The 16,350-nt window shown below is 37.8% G+C and overlaps 1 protein-coding gene across 5 annotated transcripts in view; it reads right to left on the reverse strand.

Moving 5' to 3' along the window:
- The window catches only part of LOC145508636 (uncharacterized), a 331,084-nt gene that overhangs the window by 213,452 nt on the left and 101,282 nt on the right, over positions 1 to 16,350 (reverse strand). The gene's annotated exons all lie outside the window — the stretch shown is intronic.

Here is a 16,350-nt window from a genome sequence, read left to right on the forward strand (position 1 = left end):
ATTACAGTTTCTTTCCAATTTCAGGAAAAATATTTTATATAAAAATAAAACATTTATCCTCCTTGGACCATAGTTTTCTTATCTCTCGGGAATGATGGATTATATTACTACATAATAGATACTTCACAAAGACCTACTTTATTTGGTTTCCCAGCAACATCAAAGGATCTAGAAGAAAGAAGTGAATATATGTTCAATAAATAATGAGTAGATGCAAAGTCTCTAAAACTGTGTACATTAAGGAATGAAATTAACTGATGTTAATCATGGAATGAGAGAGTTGGATGAAATGTGAGAAATCTAAAGGCCCAGAGAAAGCTTACTTATACTGCCAAAGAAAAAAGCTCCAGTTAGTAGAAAAGCCAAGGTTAAAACACAGCTCTTTTGATAACCAGTTCAGTCTCCACGTAGCTGGCTCAATCCTAGGAAGACAAGGTAGATATATAAATATCTCATTCTGAGCCATCCAGTTGGAAGTGCTGAAAAACTACCCTTTGAGTACTCTAATTCAGTATAGCATGTATTCACAGATAACATCTTCCTGGGTGAACTCACACAGAGGACCTATCTAGATGCATTTACTAGATGATCATTCCTCTGCCAGCAAATATTTACTGGGTGCCGCCTACTCTGAAGGAGGCGCTGGTCTCTATTTCTGAAATACAGTTTCGAATAGGGATGAGAAAGGAAAAAACATACAGACAAACAAACAAACAAAAAAAAACCCTATTTTGATGAAGCTTACATCACAGGAAGAGGTAACAGACAAAATATAATCATAATAAGTAAATAAATACCATAGTAGTACTTAAGGAGATACAGTAGCCAATTGCAATACTACATCAGGTGGTTAGAATTCTAACTAGAAGAAATGGAGATGAGGGAGTTGGCCCAACAAGTGTCTTGTGGAACAGCAAAACGAAAAGCTAGAACACAGTCCTTTAGTCTGAAGAACACCTGATTTGTTCGAGGTTCAGCAAGGAAGCAACAGTGACTGAAGAGGGCTGAGCGTGAGGGCAAATTTCTGGTGATAAGGTCAGAGAGGCATAAGCCTAAATCATGACTTTATAGTCAATGTTTTCTCTATGTAGTTTTGTAATCAAGTTTTATTTTTCCTTTGTCATCCCCATTTATAACTGTATGCCAAGCATGGATAACAGAGCCTTATTCACAGTAGGTGCCCAGGAAATGTTTGCTGGCAGAGGGATTTTTTTTTCTTTTATTCTTATGTATAAAAGTATGTTAACCACAAACATTAAGACCATTTTTTTGTTTGTAAAATCTCAATTATATCTTATGCACATAGATGTTACTCTTTATGTATATAATTGAAGAGGGTCTAACCAAAATGGGGGATGCATCTGATATTTAGGTAAAGAACGTGGTTGGGGGGAGGTGAATTAGGTTGAGGAAAAATTAGGAAAAATAAACACCTTCTACTTTTGTCAAGTGTGGGATTTGTACTCTCCCATGAATAAAGATGTTGTGCTGTGTGCTTAGTGGCTCAGTTGTGTAAATGCTTTGCGACCCCATGGACTGTAGCCCGCCAGTCTCCTCTGTCCGTGGAATTTTCCAGGCAAGAATACAGGAATGGGTTTCCATTTCCTACTCCAGGAGATCTTCTCCAACCCAGGTAGTGACCAAAACCATCCCAAAGAAAAAGAAATGCAAGAAGGCAAAGTGATTGTCTGAAGAGGCTTTACAAATAGCTGATGAAAGAAGAGAGCAAAAGGCAAGGGAGAAAGGGAAAGATCTACTCAACTGAATGCAGAGTTCCAGAGAATAGCAAGAAGAAATAAGAAGGCCTTCTTAAATGAACAATGCAAAGAAACAGAGGAAAACAATAGAATAGGAAAGACTACAGATCTCTTCAAGAAAATTGGAGCTATCAAGGGAACATGTCTGCAAGGATGGGCATGATGAAGGACAGAAATGGTAAGGACCTAAAAGAAACAGAAGAGATTAAGAAGAGGTGGCAAGAATACACAGAAGAACTATACAAAATAGGTCTTAAAGACCTGGATAACCATGGTGGTATGGTCACTCACCTAGAGCTGGACATTCTGGAGTGTGAGGTCAAATGGGCCTTAGGAATTATTACTATGAACAAAGCTAGTGGAGGTGATGGAATTCCAGCTGAGCTATTTAAAATCTTAAAAAATGAGGCTATTAAGTGCTGCACTAAATACGTTAGCAAATTTGGAAAACCCAGCAGTGGCCACAGGAATAGAAAAGGTCAGTTTTCATTCCAATCCCAAAGAAGGGCAGTGCCAAAGAATGTTCAAACTACTGTATAATTGTGCTTATCTCCCATGTTAGTAAGGTTATGTTCAAAACTTTCAAGCTAGGCTTCAACAGTACATGAACCAAGAACTTTCAGATGTACAAACGGGGTTTAGAAGAGACAGAGAAACCAGAGATCAAATTGCCAACATTTGTTGGATCATGGGGAAAGCAAGGAAATTCCAGAAAAAATATCTATTTTTGCTTCACTGACTACTATAAAGCCTTTGACTGTGTGGATCACAACAAACTGTGGAAAATTCTTGAAGAGATGGGAGTATTGGACCACCTTACCTGTTTCCTGAGAAACCTGCAAGTGAGTCAAGAAGCAACAACTGAACAACTGACTGGTTCAAAATTGGGAAAGGGGTATGACAAGGCTGTATATTGTCACCCCAGCTTATTTAACTTCTATGCAGAGTCCATTATGTGAAATACCAGGTTGGATGAATCACAAGCTGGAATCAAGATTGCCAGGAGAAGTATCAACAATCTCAGATGATACTACTCTAACAGCAGAAAGTGAAGAAGATTTAAAGGACCTCTTGATGAGGATTAAAGAGGAAAAAGCTAGCTGAAACTCAATATTCAAAAAGATATGACCACGGCATCTAGTTCCATCACTTCACAGCAAAAAGAAAGGGAAAAAGTGGAAACAGTGACAGATTTTATTTTCTTGGGCTCCAAAGTCATTGTGAACTATAGCCATGAAGTTAAAAGATGTTTGCTTTTTGGAAGAAGAGCTATGACAAACCTAGAGAGCATATTCAAAAGCAGAGATATTACTTTCCTGACAAAGGTCAGTACAACCAAAGCTATGGTTTTTCCAGTAATCACGTATGGATGTGAGAGTTGGATCTTAAAGAAGGCTGAGTGCCGAAGAACTGGTGCTTTTGAATTGTGATGCTGGGGAAGATTCTTGAGAGTCGCTGGGACTGAGGAGATCAAACCAGTCAATTCTAAAGGAAATCAACACTGAAAATTCACTGGAAAGACTAATGCTGAAGCTCCAATACTTTGGCCAGCTGATGTGATGAGCCAACTCATTAGAAAAGACCCTGATGCTAGGAAAGACTGAAGGCGGGAGAAGGGGACAGCAGAAGATAAGAAGGCATCATCGACTCAATGGACATGAGTTTGACAAACTCTGGGAGACAGTGGAGGACAGGGGAGCCTGGTGTGCTGCAGTCCATGGTGTTGCAAAGAGTTGGACACAACTTAGGGAGTAAACAACAATAGGTAAAGATTATTCCCCTTGCGCAAGGGGAAAAAGCCACATAATACAAAATTAGAGTAAGGCCATTGTAAGAGGGGGAATCTTTGAATCATACTGACCAGAATGTGAGTCATGACTCTGACATAAGCTATGTGCTTTTTTTTTTTTATAAATTTATTTATTTTAGTTGGGGGCTAATTACTTTACAATATTGTAATAGTTTTTGCCATACATTGACATGAATCAGCCATGGGTAAGCTATGTGCTTTTGAACAAGGCATCTGGCTTATTTGTATTGGGTTTCAGTTCAGTCACTCAGTTGTGTCTGACTCTCTGTGACCCCATGGACCACAGAATGCCAGGCCTCCTTGTCCATCACCAACTCCCAGAGTTTACTCAAACTCATGTCCATTGAGTTGGTGATGCCATCCAACCATCTCATCCTCTGTCATCCCCTTCTCCTCCTGCCTTCAATCTCTCCAGCATCAGGGTCTTTTCAGATGAAATTGTGGTTTACTCATCTGTAAAATGGTGATACTAGTCCTTACCTCCTAAATGTACTGTGAAGACTGACAGCAGTAGCTTCTACTATGATGCTCTGTCATCAATTTCAGCATTATACTAACTTTATAAACCACTGGTCAGGGCATCTTTGCTCTTTTTCTCAGTATTTACACAGTTTTAAAAATGCCTGTAGAGATTCCTCAAAAAAAACACTAGGAATAAAACTATCATATGACCCAGCAATCCCACTCCTGGGCATATACCCTGAGGAAACCATAACTGAAAAAGGCACTGTTTACAATAGCTAGGACATGGAAGCAACCTAGATGTCCATTGGCAGATGAATGGACAAGGAAGTTGTGGTATATACCCACAATTGAATATTACTCAGCTATAAAAAGGAACACATTTGAGGCAGTTCTAATGAGGTGGATGAACCTAGGGCCTATTATACAGAGTGAAGTCAGAAAGAGAAAGAAAATACCATATATTAACACACATATATGGAATCTAGAAAGATGGTACAAATGATCCTACGTGCAGGGCCACAAAGGAGACGTGGACGTAAAGAACAGACTTGGACTCAGTGGGGGAAGGAGAGGGTGGGATGATTTGAGAGGATAGCATTGAAACATATACATTATCATATGTAAAACAGATAAACAGTGCGAGTTTGATGTACGAAGTAAGGCACCCACAGCCCATGCTCTGTGACAACCTGGAAGGATAGGGTGGGGTGGGAGGTGGGGGGGAGGTTCAGGATGGAGGGGACACATGAATTCCTGTGGCTGATTCATATTGATGTATGGCAAAAACCATCACAATAAAGTAACTATCCTCCAGTTAAATAAATTTTTAAAAATGCCTATCTTCTGTTCATTTACCATTTTTGAAAATTCACACGGTTTTCTCTTCTGTCACTTTTATCTGTATACTAAAGTCCCTGCTCATTACAGAAATTAAGCCCTCTTGGGTTTCTAATCCCTGAAGTTATTTAGCTATTCTAATGTCAACACGTAGAGTGCTATGTGTATTTGGATGACTCCTTCTTTCCCCTGTTAGAACTGTCCCCTCTGGCCAGGTGAGACCCCTGTTGGCTGGCCACATAAAAATTACATTCCCACCACTTCACCTTCTCCTGCCTAAAAAGCCTCTGCATTCTTCTGTCACTCTGCCTGCCCTTTATTCCTCGTACGGAATTCTTATCTACATCTTAAGGCTATTATTTATTTCCAGGCTTATTTCCAGTGCCATAAGTGAATAAGTGAGCAAAATACCATCTCTTGTCTAGTTCTGAGCTATTCTTTGGGTATGAAAGGGAAGTATGTAAAAAGCAAACCAGAGGAGACCAGCCAATAATGTTTCTTAGAAGAAGCAAGTCACATACATAAAAACAAACACTCAAAATATAGGAGTCTGGGTTTGGGGATGCATACATTTTTTTAAAGCCTAGTGAATACATGTGAATACACACTAAAGATTTATGCATATCATAGTTTGCAAATTTTATATCTAAACAAAAAGTATAAACATGCACTGCAGTCTTAGCTATAATAAACATAGTGAAGTTTTTAGAGCTAAGGGTACGGATAACTGCCATTTACTTTGAATTGCATTAAAGATGGATTAATGAATAAATGAATCCATATAGGATGAAACAAGTGCAGTGAATACTGACGGTTCAATCTCAAGGTGGGTTCACTATAAAATTATTTTAACATTGCTGTTATGTTTACAACTTTTCTGTAAGTTTTTTTATTTAAGTGATCTTTTAAAACACAGACACTCTGCCAACAGGAGCAGATACTCATAATAATTCTGTTTATGTTCCTCATTGTTGTGATACAGGAAAGAACACAATGTTTCAAGTACAGTTTGTACTCTTCAAAGCATAAAAAAACAATTCATTTGATCTGAACAACCATATCTATCATTATACTTCCAGATAAAAATGGGAAATTTGTCAAAACTGGGTCATAATAAACTTATAACCACTAACTATCCACAGCCAAGTTTTTTTTTTTTTCTTTTTCCGTGCCAACTGTTGCCAAATCACGTCCTCAGCTTTTCTCTTCTTACCGGTTTTCTGAAGTGAAATTCCTTGCAAATATGATATTCTTTGTCAACAATTAAGCTTAAGTGATGGAAGCAGGTATAGGGGCTTTTCTATGCCAATATCAAGGTTTCTTGAAGTAGACACACAAACTCACACACACACACTCTAAGATAAAGAGAGGAACAAGAGGGAAGAAAAGGCCAGAGAAAAGAGTAACTAAGATAAAGACTGAAATAATTCACCACTAATGAGGTTAATCAACTACTTACTATTTCCCATGTTCACCATGATAAGCACACAATCATTATCACATTTAAAGTTAGTAACAGCTGTGAAGTTATAGTCCCATTTTATACAAGAGAAGCCTTTAGTAGAGAGAGATGATTAGGCCATGATCCTACAGCCGGTGAGTTTCAAAATCTGGATTTACTCAATATGGTCGCGCCAACCTCATGTTCATAAACTACCTTTCACGTAAGCATAGTAATTTGAGTGACTTGGATATATGTGTTAAATTAGAGGGATTTTCAAATGTACTTGGAGACATCAGAAATAGAAATATTCATAATTCAAAAGGCTTAAGTAAATACGTAAAGAGGGTGGCATACATCTACCATAATTTGTAATATGTGAACGTGTCCGACTCTTTGTGACCCCATGGACTGTAGCCCACCAGTCTCCTCTGTCCATGGGACTCTCTAGGCAGGAATACTGGAGTGGGTTGCCATCCTTCTCCAGGGGATCTTCCCAACCTGGGGATCGAACCTGGGTCTCCCGCATTGTAGGCAGATTTTTTAACATCTGAGCCACCAAGGAAGCCCAATATGTGAACAATTATGTTAATTTTGTGATGGTCTACAACTCTGCCTGAGAAGTCCTGGTTCAAAGAAGCTACAAACCATAAAACAGGCATTTAGTGAAATATTTCCTGTGTCTCTATAACTTTCCTTTTTACTTTCTCAGTGCTGGGATCTATGACTTTACAGAATTTTCATTCATTACAGTTCAGCAGTTTACGTAAAGGAAAATAAGCTGAAATTTTTTTTTTCTTTCTTTAGTTTGAAAAGATTGTCACTGTGCTTATTTAACTTATATGCAGAGTGGATCATGAGAGACACTGGGCTGGATGAAGCACAAGCTAGAAACAAGATTGCCCGGAGAAATGTCAATAACCTCAGATATGCAGATAACACCACCCTATGGCAGAAAGTGAAGAGGAACTAAAAAGCCTCTTGATGAAAGTGAAAGAGGAGAGTGAAAAAGTTGGCTCAACATTCAGAAAACTAAGATCATGGCATCCAGTCCCATCACTTCATGGCAAATAGATGGGGAAACAGTGGAAAGAGTGGCTGACTTTATTTTGGGGGGCTCCAAAATCACTGTAGATGGTGACTACAGCCATGTAATTAGAAGACGCTTACTCCTTGGAAGAAAAGTTAAGACCAAACTAGACAGCATATTAAAAAGCAGACATTACTTTGCCAACAAAGGTCCATCTACTTAAGGATATGGTTTTTCCAGTAGTCATGTACGGATGTGAGAGTTGGACTATAAAGAAAGCTGAGTGCCGAAGAACTGATGCTTTTGAATGTGGTGTTGGAGAAGACTCTTGAGAGCCCCTTGGACTGCAAGGAGATCCAACCAGTCCATCCTAAAGGAGATCAGTCCTGGGTGTTCATTGGAAGGACTGATGTTGAAGCTGAAACTCCAATACTCTGGCCACCTGATGCGAAGAGCTGACTCATTTGAAAAGACCCTGATGCTGGGAAAGATTGAAGGTGGGAGGAGAAGGGGACGACAGAGGATGAGATGGTTTGATGGCATCACCGACTCAGTGGACATGAGTTTGAGTAAACTCCGGGAGATGATGATGGACAGGGAGGCCTGGCATGCTGCAATCCATGGGGTCAGAAAGAGCTGGACATGACTGAGTGACTGAACTGAATTGAACTGAACAAGAAGAAAGGAAGGCCAAGTTTATCTCACCACAGCTACACTTTAGATTTGATAAGATGTGCATACTAAAGGAATGTACATAACAAATCCCAACTCCCAACTCCGTAAGTTTAGGTATACTGTTTCCATTTCCATTTGACTCAGGCTTTCCCCTTTTTTTGATCTTTCCTTTAACCCACTGGTTTTGTTTTTGGAAAAGTGTTGTTTAACTTCCACATGTTTGTGAATTTTCCAGTCTTTTTCCTACTGATTTCCAGTTCAGTGCTATTATGATTTGAAAAGATGTTTGATGTGATTTCAACTTTTATAAGTTTGTTTTGTTGTGTGGCCTAGGATCTATGCTGGAGAATGTTCTCTGTGTACTTGAGAAGAATGCATATTCTTCTGCTATTGGATGGAATATTCTGTTTCATCTGCTCTATCTCTTAGGTCTCTCTGATCTACAGTGTAATTAAAACCAAATGTTTCCTTATTGATTTTCTATCTGGATGACACTTTGCTGAAAATAGGATAATGAAGTCCTCTCCTATTATTGCACTATTTCTCCTTACAGTTCTGTTAATATTTGCTTTATATATTTAGATGTTCCAATGTTGAGTGCATATATGTTTACAATTGCTATATCCTGTTGATGTATCGACACTTTTATCACTGAATAATAACCCTCTTTACCTCTTATTGGCCTTCCCTGGTGGCTCAGAGCGTAAAGCGTCTGCTTACAATGCGGGAGACCTGGGTTCAATTCCTGGGTCAGGAAGATCCCCTGGAGAAGGAAATGGCAACCCACTCCAGTACTCTTGCCTGGAAAATCCCACGGACGGAGAAGCCTGGTAGGCTGCAGTCCACGTGTTTGCAAAGAGTCGGACACGACTGAGCGACTTCACTTTCTTTCTTTCACTTTCTTTACCTCTTATTAAAACTAAATGAAAGAAACTGAGGAAGACACAAATAACTGGAAAGATATCCTGTATTCATGGATTGGAAGATTTAATATTGTTAAAATGTCCATACTACCCAAACTATTCTACAGATTCAATGCAATCTCTATAAAAATTCCAATGACTTTTTTTACAGAAATAGAAAAATCCTTAGATTCATATGGACCCACAAAAGACCCTGAAGGGTTAAGTCAATCTTTAAAAAAATAAAGCTATAGACCACACACTACCTTATTTCAAGTTTTATTAAGCTATAGTCAGACCAATGGAACAGAAGTCATATGTATACAGTAAGCTGACCTTCAACAAAGGCACCAAGAATACACAATGATAAAGAATAGTCTCATCAATAAAAGTTACTGAAAAAACTGGATATCCTCATGCAAAAAAATGAAATTGGACACCATTCTAATACCATACACAAAATCAAGTTGACATGAATTAAAGATTTAAAAACAGTACCCAAAGTTTTAAACTCCTTAAAAAAGAGAAAGAGAGAGAGAAATATCCTTGACACTGGCCTTGACAACGATATTTTGGACATGATAACATAAGCACAAGCAACAAAAGCAAAACTAAACAAGTAGGACTACATCACGGGGGAAAAAAAAAGGTTAACAAAAATGAAAAAGAAATCTATAGAATGGGAGAAAATATTTGTAAACTTTGTATCCAATATGAGGTTAATATCTAAATAAATAAGGAACTTATATAGTTTAAAACAAATCAGATTAAATAATGGGTAGAGCATATATAAAATAGAGAGCCAGTGGGAATTTGCTTTAAGATGTAGGGAGCTCATCCTGGTGCTCTGTGACAGCTTAGAGGGGCAGGAGGGAGGAGTAAGAAGGAGACACGTGTATATCTATGGTTGATTCATACTGACGTATGGCAGAAACCAATACAATATTGTAAAGCAATTATTCTCCAATTAAAATAAATTTTAAAAAATAATGGGTAGAGGAAATGAACAGACATTTCACCAAGGAAGACATACAAATGGCCAACAGGTACACAAAAAGGTGCTCAATATCACTAACTTTTATCTTCAAAAACGCAAATCAAAACCACAGTAAGCTATCACTTCACATCTTTAGGATGAAAAATTCAACAGAGACTAACACTCTTTGACATAAATCACATATTTTTTTTGACCCATCTCCTAAAGCAATGGAAATAAAACAAAAATAAGCAAATGGAACCTAATTAAACTCAGAAACTTTTGCACGACAAAGGAAACCATAAACAAAACAAAAAGACAACCCACATAACGGGAGAAAATATTATCAAATGATTCCACCAAAAGGGCTTAATCTCCAAAATTTAGAAACAGGTCACATGGCTCAATATTAAAAAAAAATCAATCAAAAAAAATGGGCAAAAGACCTAAATAGACATTTCTCCAAAGAAGACATAGAGATGGTCATGAAGCACAGGAAAACATGCTCAATATTGCAATTATTAGAGAAATGAAAATCACAATAGCCAAAACATGGAAACAAATGTCCATCAACAGATGAATGGATAAAGAAGATGTGATACATATATACAGTAGAATATTACTCAGTCATTAAAAACAATGAAATAATGCTATTTACAGAAACATGAATGGACTTGGAGATTATCATAATAAGTGAAGTAAATTGGAGAGAGAAAGATAAATATCATATGGTATCATTCATAAGGGGAATGTTAAGAAAAAAGATACAAATGAACTTATTTACAAGACAGAAATAGATTCAGAGCCTTAGACAAATATATGGTTACCAAAGCAGAAAGGTAGGGGTGAAGCGATAAATTGGGAATTTAGGATTGACATATACATATAGATATAGACACAGATATACATGCACACATAGATATATGGAATAAATTGGGAATTTGGGATTGACAAATATGCATATAAATACATATCTATATTTAAAATAGATAATCAACAAAGTCCTACTGTATAGCACAGGAAACTATGCTCAATATTCTGTAATAACCTAAATGGGAAAAGAATTTGAAAAAGATCATATGTATATGTATAACTGAATAACTTTGCTGTACACCTGAAACTAACTGTAAACAACTGTAAATCAACTATAGTCCAATATAAAATTTAAAAAATTTAATAAGTACTGGCAAAAAGAGAAACTCTCATACATTGTCAGTGAGATTATAAATTGGTACAATTATGGAAAACGGAAAGAAAATTCATCAAAAAATTAAAAATAGAACTACCATGTTGTTCAGCCACCTCATTTCTGTGTATATATTCTAAGGAAATGAATTCGGATCTCAGGAGCTATTTGTATTCCCAAGTTCACTGCAACTTTTCAGAATAGCCAAGATATGGAAGCAATCTAAGTGGCCGTAGATAGACAGACAGATAAAGAAATTTTGGTATATATTGTTAAAAAATAAACAGAGACATTAAAATCTACAAGAGTTTATTTGGGCAAACATCTATTCAACTCAGCAGATACCAAACTGAAAGTGTTTAGGAGTGATCTGCTGACAAGCTAGGGGAAAGGTAAAGAGAAGATGTGGAAGTAAAGCAAAGAAATTATTTGATTAGCCATGGATTAAGTGGTTGTCTTATTTGAGAAAGCCAAGCTGACAGTTAGTGATTAGTTGTTCTTAAGTTTTGTTTTCTTGGATTTGAGTGCATTGATTCTGGCTTAGTTTGGGTTTGCTTACTAGGTAGCTACCAAGGCATTAGAGCCACCTCAGTCTAATGGCTTCCTTGTTTAATTACTCCAACAATATATACAATTGAATATTACTCATCCAAAAAAAATAGAGAAGAAAATTCTGCCATTTATGACAAGAAGAATGAATGAACATTATGTTTAACTGTAGTGTCCAGACACAGGATGATAAACATTGCACAATCTCACTTAAACTCAAGGAATCTAAAAGATCAAACTCACAGAACCAGAGAGAAGAATAGTGGTTGCCTAGGGTTGGGTGGGTGGAGAAAGGGTACAAGCTTTCAATTATAAGGTGAATCAGTGGTGGAGCCCTATTGTACAGCAAGGTGACTAAAGTTAATAATACAGTATTCAAAAAGTATGTAAGAAAGAAGTGTGCAAGATGATCTTCTGAGAAAGGGATGCAGTAGTAGGAGATGGGAACCACGCCATTGTCAGGTCAGAGCAACAATGGCAGTTACCTGAATTATTTTAATTTTCGTAAGAATAATTTGACTCAATAAATATCATCCTTAAGTTCCCATTACACAAAAAACTATTTGCTCATCCAATAAAATCTCACTCATGTTGCGATAATAACCTTGCTAGATGTGCAATGCTTTGAAAACTGTTTTATAGACAGTGTAAGCAGACATCATTAAATAGTTTCTTACTGAGTCTTTAAAGAGGCACTGAGTCCCTCCTACAGATGTCATAACTATAAGCTAATTTGTGGCACTTCCTGAAAACCATCATACTCTTACGTAACTGAAACTGCACAATCTCATAAACATGTCCCCATATACCATTTCATCTCCACTGCTCTCAGGAACCCAAGCTTTTTGTTCCCCAAATTCTAGAATCTGGGAAGAGATTGTGTCTACCTGCTAACAAGCTCTTTATATGCCTGGTATGAAGGAAACTGTAGAACTATGCTGCCCAGGTGAGAAATATAATACTGCAGAGACACACTACAAGGGAAGCTCTGTTTGATAGAAATGTGTAGGCCAGTAGACCACGTAATACAAAAAGATGGCAAGAGGGAATAAACATTCTTTTTCATGAATTCCTATCTTTGATCCTCTAGCTCAAAGGTTATCTTTTCACTAGGGGCCTTGACAACCACAGTCCTCACCATCAACCCTATCTGTATTAGCAATCACTCTGTGCTTTTGGTACATATGTGCTTTCATATGCCATTTGTCAGTATATTTTCTGGAAAAGTATCAATCATAATAAAGAGATCCAGCAATGACACAAATTATATAACTGATAGATGAGATCATTCTACTGAGATGGATGAAACTGGAGCCCATTATACAGAGTGAAGTAAGCCAGAAAGAAAAACAACAATACAGTATACTAATGCATATATATGGAATTTGAAAGATGGTAACGATAACCCTATATGCGAGACAGAATAAGAGACACAGACGCATGGAACAATTTTATGGACTCTGAGGGAGAAGGTGAGGGTGGGACGTTCTGGGAGAATGGCATTGAGACATGTGTATTGTCATATGTGAAACAGAGCACCATTCCATGTTCGATGCATGTGACAAGGGCTCAGGGCCGGGGCAATGGGATGATCCAGAAGGATGGGATGGGGAGGGAGGTGGGTGGGGGGTCCGGGAAGGGGAACACATGTAAACCCATGGCTGATTCATGTCAATGTATGGCAAAAACTATTACAATATTGTAAAGTAATTAGCCCCCAACTAAAATAAATAAATTTATTAAAAAAAAAAAAATTAGTTATCCCTATTCAATCCTGGGTGTTCATTGGAAGGTCTGATGTTGAAGCTGAAACTCTAATACTTTGGCCACCTCATGTGAAGGGTTGACTCATTGGAAAAGACCCTAATGCTGGGTAGGATTGGGGGCGGGAGGAGAAGGGGACGACAGAGGATGAGATGCTTGGATGGCATCACCGACTCGATGGACATGGGTTTGGGTAGACTCCGGGAGTTGGTGATGGACAGAGAGGCCTGGCGTGCTGCAATTCATGGGGTCGCAGAGAGTCGGACACGACTGAGCGACTGAACTGAACTGAATGTTCAAGAAGGTAGGAGAAAAATAGAGCATGTGAAGTAAACAGATGGAAGATGTATCTGGATATAAAAATATATATAAGTAAAGAAAAAGTGTATTGAAAAAGTGAAATGTACCAGGTGATATTAACAGCAGGTTAACTACTGTAGAAGAAGAGATTAGTAAACTTGATCGGTTCACTTCAGTCGCTCAGTCGTGTCCAACTCTTTGTGACCCCATGGACTGCAGCACGCCAGGCCTCCCTGTCCATCTCCAACTCCTGGAGCTTACTCAAACTCATGTCTACCAAGTCAGTGATGCCATCCAACCATTTCATCCTCTGTCGTCCCCTTCTCCTCCTGCATTCAATCTTTCCCAGCATCAGGGTCTTTTCCAAATGAGTCAGTTCTTTGCATCAGGTGGCCAGAATATTGGAGTTTCAGCTTCAACATCAGTCCTTCCAATGAATATTCAGGACTGATCTCCTTTAGGATGAACTGGTTGGATCTCCTTGCAGTCCAAGGGACTCTCAAGAGGCTTCTCCAACACCACAGTTCAAAAGCATCAATTCTTTGGTGCTCAGATTTCTTTATAGTCCAACTCTCACATCCATACATGACAACTGGAAAAACCATAGCCTTGACTAGATGGACCTTTGTTGGCAAAGTAATGTCTCTGCTTTTTAATATGCTATCTAGGTTGGCCATAACTTTCCTTTCAAGGAGCCAGTGTCTTTTAATTTCATGGCTGCAATCACCATCTGCAGTGATTTTGGAGCCCCGAAAAATAAAGTCTCTCACTGCTTCTGTTGTTTCCACAATGGATATAGCATTGGAAATGAACAAAAACAAAATACAGAGAGAAAAAAACAAAAAAGAAGTACTGAAGAGAGGATTAATGAGGTGGGGGACAACTTCATGAAGCTTGAGGGAAGGGTGATGAGGGAACAAAAATATGTATTTGAATAAATAGTTACATATCTTCTAAATTGGATAACACAAGAAGCTCACAGATCCAGAGATCTTAAAGGACTCCAAGAAATATGACAATCCTTAGCATAGTCTGTGAAATCTGTTATCTTAAGGCCTGCATTAAGTCTAACCATTGCTCTCATTTCTAAACATATACCTTAGCCCTTGTTTTCTTTTTTCCATATGGTTTCTTATTCTTGAAATAATGGCTATCACTTTATGTGTCTCTGATTTTCTAATAACTCTAGGAAGCCTGGTCATGACCACCTCCTCTCTGCCATGCCTTCTCCCTACTCAGAGGAATGTGCTCTCTTCTGAACTCCCCTCGTATTTGTCTGTAACTTTAGTCAGGTTGCTTTCTTCTTGTTTTGGTTGTGAACTTCTATTGCTCGTCTTTAAATTTCTAGGACCAAAGTTCCTGGAACCAGTAGGTTTCACCCAGCAAGTGTTTGAGAAAAGAATGATGAATGTAGCTGTATGAATCTGTCTTTGTTGTCACTTCATTTTCAGCATTTAGTAATACTTGCAATAATTGGTGTTCAATTATTATGTTAGAGTGAAGGAAGCAATTTTTACTAATTAGCGTTTGTAAAATCAGAAAGATGTTTATATGCTTCTGTGTGCAAGCCCTTGTTCTATGTGTGGAGACACTAGAGCGAAAAAATATCCATGAGCTTACATCCTCGTGTGTATCTGTCTATATGATTGTATATATTTGGTAGTTGGGAAATATACAAGTAAATAATTATGTAAGAAAGATAATTTTAGATGTTGAAAAGCATTATGAAAGCAATAAAGCACACTGATCTGAGTTAGGATGGAGATATTTTGAATTGACAGGGAAATCTTCACTGAGAAGGTAGTATTTGAACTGATATTTCTTAAAAACAAAAAAAGAAAAGAAAGAAACTAGCTATTTAAGTTTCTTGGCCAGGCGTCTTCCATTTGGAGGAAACAGTAAGAGCAATAAGAGCAGGCGCCATAAGGTGAAGAGTACTCGGTGTATTTAAGAGAAGCAAGAGAAGTGTGAATGGTATTTATGCCCAATCACTAAAATCCATCTGTGAAATACTTGTTAAAATAAAAATGTTAAGTAAGAATCATCATGTACGTTTTGCCTAAATGCAAGGGGTTGAAGAAAATAGCCCCTAATTCACATTCATAGGGAATATCAAGGGTTTTTAATTCAATGACCATTAGGAGCATGCTCTCTTAGTACAATAAATTCCTCGACCTTAAAATTCCTCACATTAGCATTTTCATTTTCCTAGTAGTTGTGACACCAAGCGTTATTAACATTGTTCACAAATTACACAGGTACTGCCTGATGGAAGCTTTCTTGTCCCAAGGCTCTGCTGGGAGCAAGTTCAAATATACAAATTGCTAGAAAATGACTTGATCACAACTATTACTGAATGCTGATGAGAGCAAATTCTGGGTGTAATACATATAATTCATTTTATTCTGCCTAAACAACATTTCAGACCATTGTTCCTGTCTGCAAAAGGCAGCAAATAAGCTTTTTTGATTTCTGATGTCTCTAATCACTGGGGACATAGATTATATAATCAGGGTGGAGAATCTGGCTGGCTGCCAAATGTATAGGTACTTAGGAGCATGCATATGGATCTACTTATAAATACAGCCTGTAGAACATCCACAGTGAACTCTTGTTAACACATTCCCTGCAGCCTTGGCAGATTCATTGATCATGAAG

The sequence above is a fragment of the Giraffa tippelskirchi genome, chromosome 6, assembly GCF_054371585.1.
Source record: "Giraffa tippelskirchi isolate mGirTip1 chromosome 6, T2T-mGirTip1v1.2.pri, whole genome shotgun sequence".
Classification (NCBI taxonomy): domain Eukaryota; kingdom Metazoa; phylum Chordata; class Mammalia; order Artiodactyla; family Giraffidae; genus Giraffa; species Giraffa tippelskirchi.